The sequence below is a fragment of the Haliotis rubra genome, unplaced genomic scaffold (genome assembly GCF_003918875.1).
Source record: "Haliotis rubra isolate DU_JTF1 unplaced genomic scaffold, ASM391887v1 Scf16, whole genome shotgun sequence".
NCBI lineage: Eukaryota > Metazoa > Mollusca > Gastropoda > Lepetellida > Haliotidae > Haliotis > Haliotis rubra.
This window is the reverse complement of record NW_025765558.1, coordinates 2774167-2786891: the sequence shown is the minus strand read 5'-3', so window position 1 is coordinate 2786891 and position 12725 is coordinate 2774167.

The following is a 12725-nucleotide window of genomic DNA, read 5'->3' as shown; positions in this document are numbered from 1 at the left end:
GTTGAGTGAAGAGCACAACCCTCATTTCCAGCCTTACTCTCCAAAATATACCTTTCAAAAATCCCAAACTAGACCTATCTATGTGCGAAGATTTGTGAAAAAGTCAAATCTTTGAAGGGCATTTAGAAGTGGAATGCATAAGAAAAGCGAAATTCATGGGTATCAACTACTTTATTGTGAAAAACACTTGTTATTCACAATAAAGAAGTTGATATCCATAGATCTTGCTTTTCTTCTGAAGAAGTATTTTTCAGTTTTCAAGATCTGCAATGGAAATGACAGCTCGTATGGACAGATGAACTGAGGGGCATACATGCGTCTGAATATTTGTGTGGCTGTGTACTACAGCAAAGACGGTACCTGTGTTCTGCGGTATCGTTTCCAGGAGTAATCAATGTTCAGCTGATTGATGGCTGATTGTGGGGCGTGGTGGTGATAAGGTATTGTATGTACAAAATACTTCGGCAATGTTAGCGTTACAAACTAAAGTTTTCCTTGTAAATATTTGAGTGTTTGGGTGCGTGGGTGGAGTGAGTGAGTGAGTGAGTGAGTGAGTGAGTTGGATTTTGAACGGTATTCGAGCTACAGGTATATGAAAGCTCAAAGAGATCCAGGTGTTTGGTAAAGGTTATCAGGAATATTTAAAGGTTTTCAAGTAATGAGTACTACTGCCATTTCAGGCATAAGACATAGTTATAGCTATGGAAATTTTAAAATTTCATTTTGTAAAGATCCCACACTATTGAAAGGCACCAGCCGACCGCTAGACCAATATTGGTGCCAAATGAGTGAGTGAGTGAGTGAGTGAGTGAGTGAGTGAGTGAGTTGTCAGGTGGGTCGGTGAAAGGATGGTTGTTTTCGGTGGTTGTTTGGGTGGATGGGTGCATAGGCACAGGCAAGCAAACATGCAAGCAAGTGCTTACATGAGTGAGTTTAATATGGCTTCACACATTCAAGGTATGGAACACAGGCCTTCAGCGTGTCAAATGAATACATTCCACTTTCCACCCCTTTTTATTTATGGAACTTTATCAGCTTGATGAAGTCTTTGTGTGTGCTTTCTTGTAAAATCTACAAGAACAGCTATCAAAACATGCTTCCTTAACCAGCGTTTAAAAGTCCTGCCTGCCCGACCGTCCGGAACGGTCTATTTTCATCTCGGATTAGTTTACCTAAACTCGGTGCATTGCCTGTTAGTGCTATGTTGCTCATTGCGATGCTAAGTGCAAACAGTAAATATTCAGAAACCTGATTTTTGTTTTCATTGTTGAAAACCGGGACAGGCACATTTGTATCCGGACTGGAAATTTTTTAAAGTTACCAGTCCGGCTGTCTAGCTTGGAATTTGGGGAGTTTTAAACACTGCCTTAACACATAATTTCATAATGACACATGTAGGAATGCAATGGTTTTTCTAGAGACAAATGGCAGTAGAATATTTTTAGGAGTAAATCAAGTTTTACAAGGACATTCATAATTTCAAAATTTTCTTTAGAACATTTTTTGGCCTTGCTGAACTGATCTGAAGCACTGGAAATGACTTAACATACCATAATGACGTCATCAGCAGATCAGAATTCTGTGAGCAAGTTTTAGAGCCACCATAGATTCAGAGCCACTTTTGCTGGGATCTTTATAAAACATTTCAGTTCTATGGGCCTTGTATTTTCCAAGTTGATTTCGCAAACCTGCAAGGTAACGACGAGGGGACAGCACACCTTGATTGAAAACTAGGTCACTTGTAACCTGAATCTATACTGGGTATCAATAGCTTAACATTACATTAATACATACAGCAAACGAGTCATTATCAATGGCCATGAATCAATCAATACCTGTGTTTGCTTTGATCAAGCACACGTAGGAACGGTTCAATAATGCTTAAGGCCACTTTAAATTAATACTTTGATTGTATATCTCCATTCGCTTCACAACCATTCTCTGTGGTTTATTTGAGGGAGCTTCTGCTCGGTGATTGGAAGAAAGCAATAGAAATGGAAAATAATTACCTTCTGCATTATGGGAAAAAAAACAAGGCGGAGTGAGTACAATGTGGCTCAGTGGGGTATCATGTAGGACTGGAGCATGTGGCTGACCACTATACAAACACACTAGGCCAAGACAGACAGACAGACAGAGACAGAGAGACAGCCTCTCTCTCTCTCTCTCTCTCTCTCTCTCTCTCTCTCTCTCTCTCTCTCTCTCTCTCTCTCTCTCTCTCTCTCTCTCTCTCTCTCTCTCTCTCTCTCTCTCTCTCTCTCTCTCTCTCTCTCTCTCTCTCTCTCTCTCTCTCTCTCTCTCTCTCTCTCTCTCTCTCTCTCTCTCTCTCTCTCTCTCTCTCTCTCTCTCTCTCTCTCTCTCCGACCGTCTCTCTCTCTCTCTCTCCGACCGTCTCATAGTGTTAACAGATAAACTGAACAGTTTAAATTCAACAAAATGCCTCCAAAATCATAAAGGTAAATGAAATTTTAATAATAAATTTATGGTAGTAGTTTTCAGGCTCTAATTCAATAAATTCATAAACCTTGTAAATATTTAAATCTAACATGCTAACAAGGACACATAACAGTACTTTTTCATTTCATAACAACAAAAATACTTGCATAGTACGCCAAAATGATTTACTTCAGACATGACAAAGCTGTCATGTAAAATACTGTTATGACTTTATTATTTTGAAAGAAGAGTAAGTGAGTTTGGGTTCACGCCACTTTCAGCAATATTCCAGCAATATCACGGTAGGAGACACCAGAAATTGGTTTCATACAATGTACCAATGTGGGGAATCGAACCCAGGTCTTCAGTGTGATGAGTGAACGCATTATCCACTGGGCTATCCCACCGCCCTCTCATTAAATTGTGAAATCATTAGATTACCACACAAGATTAAAGAATTATTAATAAATTACTTTTGAATAAAATTGGATTAGTTTTAAATTTTCAAGAGAAAGTATGGCGAGTGGTTATGGTTTCATGGGGCTTAGCAATATCATGGTAAGGGACACAGAAAATGAAAAATTGGAAAAAGCACTGCAATTGTTCAAACATGTGGGAACAGCAATAAAGAATGTGGGGTTTTGAAAGAAAAAGCTACATGTAAACTGAAAATGGACAAGAACCTGAATCTGTGGAAAAACATGAATTGCTTCATACACACACATGGGATGGCATAAGGACACAATAATAAGGCACAGTGGCCTGTTCCACAAAGCATTTGTAGAGCTAAGATGATCATAACCAGAGGCCCAGATAAGCTGTGTATCCGGGTAAAATACGCATAGAATTACGCATTGACAAATAATTGTTGCGTACCAATTACGAATTTAAAATGTTAGATACGCAAAAAGTTTAAAACAAATGCGTACTGAATATATTTATAAAAATCGCTTGCGTAATGAAAAAGACATCGATTGTTATCAAGTTGTACTGTTAGTATAGGACTAGTGTTGTACTGTCAGTATAGAATCAGTGATTTTTTATGAAATCATTTCCATTATATTTAAGTTGGTTTTGATTAGGTATGACATAAGGCAGAACATACCTGCTTAGTAAACTTACTCAATGGCATATACTTAGGTGAGTAAAATGACTGAAATACGCACATATTTGAAAGCAGTGGGTAACGGAAAATGAAATACCCACTCAACATTCATAATACCCACTCCAAAAAAATACAGACATGAGCTAAATCTTATCTGGAGCTCTGCATAACTCCCATACTTTAACATAGACTTAGGACTGTCGTAGCACTACAAACGCTTTGGTGAACGGGGCCAGGGAGACCACGCTGGCATGACCCTTATGGTTAAGTTGTAGTCCACAAAGACATGTATGTTGTTTGTCATTTCAGAACGGTACCACTTCAGCAAACTTAGCTAATTCTGAATCCTGAACTGGGCCTATATTTTCTAAGCTCTCTTAGCGCTAAGATAGTCGTAAGTGCCATACATTAACATTAACTTACGACTATCTTAGCTCTAAGAGAGATTCGAAAATATAGGCCCTGGTCTGTACCATACATAATACTGACATATTACAGGTAATATCTAGAATTCCAGATGACAACTTACAATTTCAGGTGAATAAATACTCCTGTTCCTGGCAGCTCTGACTTATGTCCAGAATAAATGGTACAACTTGTTTACATCAACACCACAATAAGTATCCACCAGTAAGCTTACAAACATTTGCAGGTGGATTATCGTCGTGACAAACCCCACATACAATGATGTACTATTGATGCCCATCATGCATTAGTGACGAGGCTTAGCAGATCAATATGCAGTATTCTTGTGGGGCCTGACATTAGATGCGGCTGCAGATGTGACCGAGGCCTGGACATTAATATTTGAAGACGAAGATGACCATGATAAAAAGTTTAAGCAGATCCAGGATTTTGAAAAGCTCATAATATTGAAAAAGTAAGTCAGAAAATCACCAGTGGACAGTAAGGTATAAAGTGAGTTAAATAGGAGTTGTGTTACACATTGATTAAGAAAGCTGAAATGCACAGATTAACCTTGAAATCGGTACAGACAGAATTAAATTGTGAGTGAGTGAGTTTAGTTTTATGCCGCTTTAGCAATATTCCAGCAATCTAAGTTAGGGGACACCAGATATGGGCTTCACACATTGTACCCATGTGGAGAATCGAACCAAGGTCTTCAGTGTGATGAGTGAACGCATTAACCACTAGGCTACCCCACCGTCCCCTCATTAAATTGCCCTCATTAAATTGCAAGATCAAAGAATAATTAATAAATTACTTTTGAAAATAAACTGGATAAGTTTTAAATTTTCAAGAGAAAGTATGATGAGTGGTTATGATTTCATGGGGCTTAGCAATATCATGGTAAGGGACACGGAAAATGAAAAATTGGAAAAAGCTCTGCAATTGGTCAAACATGTGGGAACAGCAATAAAGAATAAACCATATTACATAAGTCAGTCAACACACAAACATCAGTCAGATTGAATGACAAAGTACTTTTTGTTCTTACATCAAGGAAACACTGTTAGAGAAAGACGAGAAACGTCCACCCAAAAAGTGTGGGTGAGTGAGTTCAGTTTTACACCGCACTCAGCAATATTCCAGCTATATGGCAACGGTCTGTAAATAATCGAGTCTGGACCAGACAATCCAGTGATCAACAGCATGAGCATCATCTACGCAATTGGGATACGATGACATATGTCAACCATGTCAGCGAGTCAGACCACCCGATCCCGTTAGTCACCTTTTACGACAAGCATGGGTTACTCAAGATCAATTCCAACCCGGATCTTCACGTGTCCCACCCAAAAAGACAAGTCCACACTGGGCAAGTGCATAAGTCACAAGTCAGTCATAGAAGGCAACGAATAGCCCTTTTCGCACGCACATAGGAAACCAAGTCTCCTACAAACTGTGCCATGTCAAGGCGTCTCAAACAAGAGCTCTTCAAAGCAGGGTTCTCTATGCTCAGGAGGTGAATAGCATTGTACAAAGCACTGGAGTTCAGACAAGACACAACTATGAAGGGAAGTCCTTCTATCATGGAGTGGTGAAGCTTCCAAATAGATGGTCTTCAATTGCTACATTTCATTATCAACCATATCTTATAAAAATGATAACAATATACTAAATCCACATCCTTGGTAATATTTCATGCTTGAGTTAGGGCAATAACTATAAAATAACGGTCTGGACTATATTAATCTTTCATGGAAAAATTTCCTGTAACCATGGTAACCTTAGAATTCCGAACACTGGTGCTACCATTTTGCTGTGTTGAGTTGTACTTGCAGTCACAGGGTTATTTACATACATACCAGTAACGAGGCACATTCTGGCACTACAATAGATTAGTATTACATCACAGATATTACTCTCTGTTATCAAAGGATCAATGATTCACCAACACATTGTCAAGACTTACATAGCAATTACACGGGGCTATGCCCCCAGAACCCCCTAGACACCTCACCTAGAGACCTTCGTGAGAAACCTCATCTAGAAAACCTTCGTGGCTTGGGCATGCACCGCAGCATGCAAGATTCCTAGGGCTATGCTTTTTAGGAACACAACGCTTTTTTTCCTACCGTGAATACTGGATAAAATTAAATGTTATGTTTGTTTGTTTCTTGTTTAATGCTGCACTCAGCAATATTCCAGCTATATTGTGTCAGTCTGTACAAAATCAAGTCTGGACCAGACAATCCAGTGATTGACATCACGAGCATCGAGCACTAGCAATTGGGATACAATGACATTATCAACCAAGTCAGTGAGCTTTACCACCCGACCCCGTTAGTCGCCTCTTACAACAAGCATGGGTCACGGAAGATTAATTCTAACACCAGGGCTCAATTTAGGAGATGTTAACCCACTTGCACTAGGTGCAACCTAAGATAAAAACCTAGTTGCACCAGTCATATTCCAGTTGCACTGTTTTTAATGCAATATGTAATATCAGAAATATGCTATTGAATTATGTAGATGTTTTATTCAGAAGTTTACCCACTCAAAAATTGACTTGCACCTGGTGCAAGTTAGACAAATAACTAGGTCGCTCTTTGTAATATTGGGTTGCACCAGTGCAAGTAACAAAGCACTAAATCGAGCCCTGTAACATGGGTCTTCACGGGTCTGTTATGTTAACAGTTAAGAGTGAGTTGTGATTACATGTTATGTAATATTGTTATGTAATATGCATGTGAGGATTTAAAAAGATCATCAATCAAAGGATTAACCAATGATCCTTTGAATGATTAACCTCTGTTATCATGCTCAGTGGATCTGTCAAAAGTTAGTTCTTATGCATGTAGGTTTATTTACACAGATGCGAAACACCCACATCCTGTCATTAAGTGCCTGTGTGAAAACAACATCCTTTGTTTAAAGGATTAACCAATAATACATTGACTGATTATTTTGAAGGATACTAGACATCATGAAATTAGTTGTCACTGTGCTATCTCGGCTGACCAATGAGACTTTACAACAATGTGAAAAACCTGAAATGACGTTACATCACCAGTTGATAAACTAGCAAGTGTTGAAGTGAGTGAGCGTGTTTTTATTCTGCTTTCAGCAATATTCCATCAATATCACAGCTGGGGACACCAGACATGGGCTTCACACATTGTACCAATGTGGACAACGGAACCCGGGTCTTTGGCGTGATGAGCGAACACTTTAACCACCAGGCTACCTCACCGCCCCTATCATGAGTTAAAATATCCTGAAACATTATACATATTTCACAATGCTAGATTGTTAAAAGACACGTGACATGGAATGGATATCTTGCATGTCAGCTACAGATGTATAGGACATTGTTCCTTTGTGTGAATAGACTGGATACTTTCCTCAACCAACCTTTCTTGCCTGATATATTCATATAAACCTTCTCGGTTGTAATTTACAACATTTGCATTTTGTTTTCAATAATTTGTTCCAGCTGGCAGCATTGGAGAGAATCATTCCATTTCATTAACGTTATGGTAGGGAATTTCTTTCATGCCAGACACACGACATGGAGTTATTGGTTTCTCAAGCCTTTTCTTTGTAGGCATGAATGTGTAAAATATGACCCTCAAAAGCAATTATAAAATGCCTATTTCACAAATTTACTAAAAAGTCAGATTAACTTCCAAAGTGAATAAAAAATAAAAAATTGATTAATTATGCTAAGAATATATACCAAAAACATAAAGACTAAAAAGATTTCTGTTTTATTTCAATCCTGACATTTTTAGTCAATGGGAGATGAAATTTAACTTCAAAAGTTTGGAAGTTGGAACTGTTATAAAAAAAACTAGGTGGGCATATTCAGCTGCCAGTAAAATAACTGAAATATTATGGGGTCACGAAGATGATGACTTATCCCAGTTAATTCCATGATGAAACTGTATTTCAATGTTGTTTATCAATGTTACTATCAATTGCATCTACAGGTGGCACAGCAGAGGTCGTGAAACAGTTAGGAATTCTAGGCTTCATCCAGATAGCCTCGGGGGGTTAAAAACAATATATTTAACCAAAGTAACAAGCAGTCTCGATGAATTACTTTAGATCAGTGTTGACGAAGGGGTCATTGTCATCACATATACTACAGATATGTACACCAAGTACATTTCTGCAAACAGAAACATTTGTTTATTGGAACTGTCATACTATTGTATGAAATGCATTCAATTGCTTTATGTAAGAATCAACAATATCCAGTGATGAGTATTTCGCGATGCACTCTATCACTTGTAATCAGGCTCACGGGAACTATAACCAGTTTAGGTTTTGGGTTGAGGAATATGGACTGGTCCACCGTTTGGGTACCTGGTATGTTGGAACCATATGTTTATGACAAAAGCACGATTTGTGGATGTCAACTTTTTCATTGTGAACAGTATGATGTTTTGGAGTGTATACTTGGTCCAAAATGAAGGAGCAAGCATTCCACGTATTATGCATTCCACTTCTAAATGCCCAAAGATTTGTATGTTTATGTATTTTGACTTTGTTATGTGTACTGGCTGCCGAACAGTTATCGCCAATACAACAGTTATCAATACAACAGTATCACGGTCACAATTCCGGTCAATTAAAATTCTGGTATTTTTGACAACAAAAAAAGACAGCAAAAGAAAATTCTTCACAGTAATAAGTAACATAAGAGAAAAATTAAAGATGAAGTTATGAACCCTATAAAAATATTTAACTTAGTGAGGGGGATGTCACGCAATCTACATAATAGCTAGTTCAAGTTCACAAAAGTCATTGATTGTTTCATTCCCTATCAATCTACTCTAAAAAAACCACTCAACTGTCACACAATCTATTATTCGAGGTAACTTTATGATATAAATATATATTATTTCACAAATGACATGAAATATTCTGAAATGGCGATAACTGTTACAATTAGTTGTGAAAAAACACCTATTTGTATGGCCATGATTCCCTTCCGCCACATTAAATAAAAACGGTGGCAGTGAACAGGGCTGGACACATCGGTGAATAGCTAATTAAGTATCATAATTCATTCTGTTTCATTAATCTAACGAACAGCAGAGTAATTTTGTCAATACCGCTAAAATATGGTGATAACTGTTCGGCAGCCAGTACATTTCCGTATAAAGAGAGGCACCTGGGGTACGTACATCTTTAATACTCGTGCTGCCAATGACCCCTTCAGCGTTAGTGCTAGACTTTCTCCCTGAGATAACAGGTCATAAATCACTGATTTCAAATCTGATTGAAACAGATTATTTGACGGCCAGATCAATAGAATTATTAATGTTTTCTTAATCACTTAATGCTGTATTATGATAAGAACATTGATTATTGTCCAATAGCCCCTATAATGATTTATACATTTTTAAGATAAACATAGCACTATATATTTTATTATAAATGTCCACATTCCCATAAGACTTACCAAATATGTTTATTATTATAGCATCACCTCACCAAGAGACAGTCATACGTCTGTACGAGTTATGACAGTGGGTACCTCGTTAGGATGAGAAAGCCACAATAACTCGGTGCGCCTAGTGTCTGCAAGAGTTGTATACTCCCCAGGGTGTTGAGATTGATAATACGATGTGCCATTGAGATTGACATCCAGTGATCGAGGGAAAAAATACCAGCGCCTTGAGCATGCACTAGTTGCCTGGATATGTGCGCTATATAAGTATCCTATAATAATAAAAATAATAATAATAATAATAATATCTGCCACAGGACTCAAGACATAGACGCCCGGCTCTGATATATTTATAAGTATGACCTATATATATAAGATATTTATTTATAAGTATGACTTATATATATAAGATATCTTATATCTTATATATATAGGTCATACTTATAAATACTTATCAAAGCCGGGCGCCTATGACTAGAGGCTCCTCGTTGTCACAACAACATAGCCGAGAGCCGCGATCATAACCAAACTGCCATGTGAATATAAGACAGAGACACAACACGCATCTACCTGTTACTTGGTAACGCTGGAATCCAAGAGCCGGTATCTTTGGCCCAGTAGAGTGTAAGCGTCACTATTTGTAAACATTTACGGTCAAATGTCAAGCTGTCAAGTTCGATAACTCATGCAAATTGTTGCCGTAACCATGTTTAAAAGCGGGTGTAATATACAAGCATTTCGTGTTCGATTCCTGATGAGTGGGATTTCGTCGCACTTTTCTGTTACATCACATCAGCGTTCTTTGCGAGGAAAAAGAGGATTTTTCAAAATCGTTGTTTGAATATTTTAGTTTTGTTTAATTTTGTCTGAGATTCGTATAACACGAAATTTCTAAAAGTTTTGCATTAGGAATACAAATGAACAGTAACATTGAAGAGCTGGTAATGGGAGGGTGTGTCTTTGGGCAAAGGTGGTGGGGGCAATAAATATTCCTGTCACACACTCTTTAATAACATGTTAGTGATGAGTGATAAGAATCTTTGCTTGTGTTGTAAAATTCAAAGCAATTATATCTGCAGATTTGTTAAACGTCTCAAGAATGAAAAGTCTCTGGGCTCATTTGTATTATACATTATGAATATAATTAAGGAACCCTTTTTTCTGTAAAATATGTTTATTTAAGAGACTAGGTGTTAGTCTGTTTTAAGCCAGCCATAATAAAAAGAAAGACGTGCATTTTTACAGAATAGAAAGAAAGGGATGTATTTTTACCACATTTGCTGACCATGAAATGCATGCCTAATTATGCTAAAATGCTGTTTCATATTTTGCAAACATGTTCAAATACGAAAATACTAATTCCTCTATTTAGCGCACGCAAATATTCCCACGTGTTATATAACCCGTGAAGACCCGGGTTAGAACTGGTCTTCAGCAACCCATGCTTATCGTGCGAGGCGACTAATGGGATCGGGTGGTCAGGCTCGCTGACTTGGTTGACACATGTCATCGTATCCCAATTGCGCAGATCGATGCTCACGCTGGTGATCACTGGATTGTCTGGTCCAGACTCGATTATTTACAGACCGCCGCCATATAGCTGGAATATTGCTGAGTGCGGCGTTAAACAACAAACAAACAATGTCTTTATATCTTTTTTATTCCATTTCAAGTTGCATGTACAAACTGAAAAGTGAAATGTGTTGGCAGTTACATAATCAAGTTAAGAATATATAACTGTATATGCTTATGAGGGTTTATTATCCATATAGTTAAACATAACCAGTGTCATATCACTTTTGCCCAGCAAACATTGTTTCTGTATTTCGTCGTCTGTAACGTCATTAAACAATTGAACGTGACGTAAACGAACAGGGCAGTCACACTTGCTTACCGTGTTTCACTGCACAAAAATGTACATGAATATAATGGATAATAAAGAAATTAATACACTCGCAAGTGTGCCACCCGACTTATACGAAACTCGTGCAAAATTGTGTATTGGCCTCGCTCTTGCTCGGGCAATACAAAATTTCACACTCGTTTCGCTTGTAATCTCTATGTCCAGATAGACAATAGTCCTGGATATAACAGGTTGCCCAGAGAGGGGCAAGATGAAAATGTTATATAGCTGCAATGGACACATTAGTTTGAGTAAGACATATTTTATGAGTGCTTCATTGGAATGTCAGAGTAGGATATCTGAGAGTTGCCATTTCCCAGTAAAATAACTACATCTTTTATTTTTCGTTGCAATAAACCTTTCAGTACAACATTTGTCCTTAAGCGATATAGGAAATCATGCAAAAGATATATCTTGCTGTTTATGGCTTGAAGTATAGATGAATGTTTTGGCAAGCAATAATATGTGATTTACTACTGGGTTGTTTGAGAACAGTCCAAACATAATAATGAATTAAGATAGTGTCAACTTGTCTGGGGGTTATTATTAAGGAATTCTTCAACTTTAAACCAAAAGCTCCGAACGAATTGACATTCAAAGAAAACATATATCAACCAACACGCCATCTGAGGTCATCACAACAACACATGTGCCAGACTGTAGTCAGTCGGACCAAGACATTTGGTGAAAGGTCTTTTCAGGTTGTCGGCCCAGCTTTGTGGAACAAATTACCCCTCTCTCTTCGATCAGTAGAGACATTCAGTACTTTCAAATCCAGATTAAAAACTCATTTGTTCAGCATTGCATACGGAGTTCAGCAGCGTTCTTGAGCAGTCTTCTTAAGACTGGATATTAGCGCTATATAAATGTATATCAATGTAATTTAATGTAATATATCTTCTGTGGCGGTTTTACAAAATCTACATATGTATCATCATCAACCAACATGTATCATCATCAACCAACATGTATCATCAACCAATATGTATCATCAACCAACATGTATCATCATCACCAACATGTATCATCATCAACCAACATGTATCATCATCAACCAACATGTATCATCATCAACCAACATGTATCATCATCAACCAACCAACTTTATTGCTATCATCACTACTTTTGCATTATACTGAGTTTGTACTGTCACTCTCTTTTCATCCGTCATTGTAATATCTTTGTAGTGATTTGTATTAATTAACAATTCAAAATTAGTTAACATTAGAATACAGTTGTTAATTCATTTATATCACTCTGTCTGTGGTTTCTTGTTCTGTTACGAACTAGGGCGGTGGGGTAGCCTAGTGGATATAGCGTTCGCTCGTCACGCCGACTGACTGACTGACTGAGTTTAGTGTGAACGCCGCTTTCTAGTATTGGCGGGGACACCAGAAATGGGCTTAAAACATTCA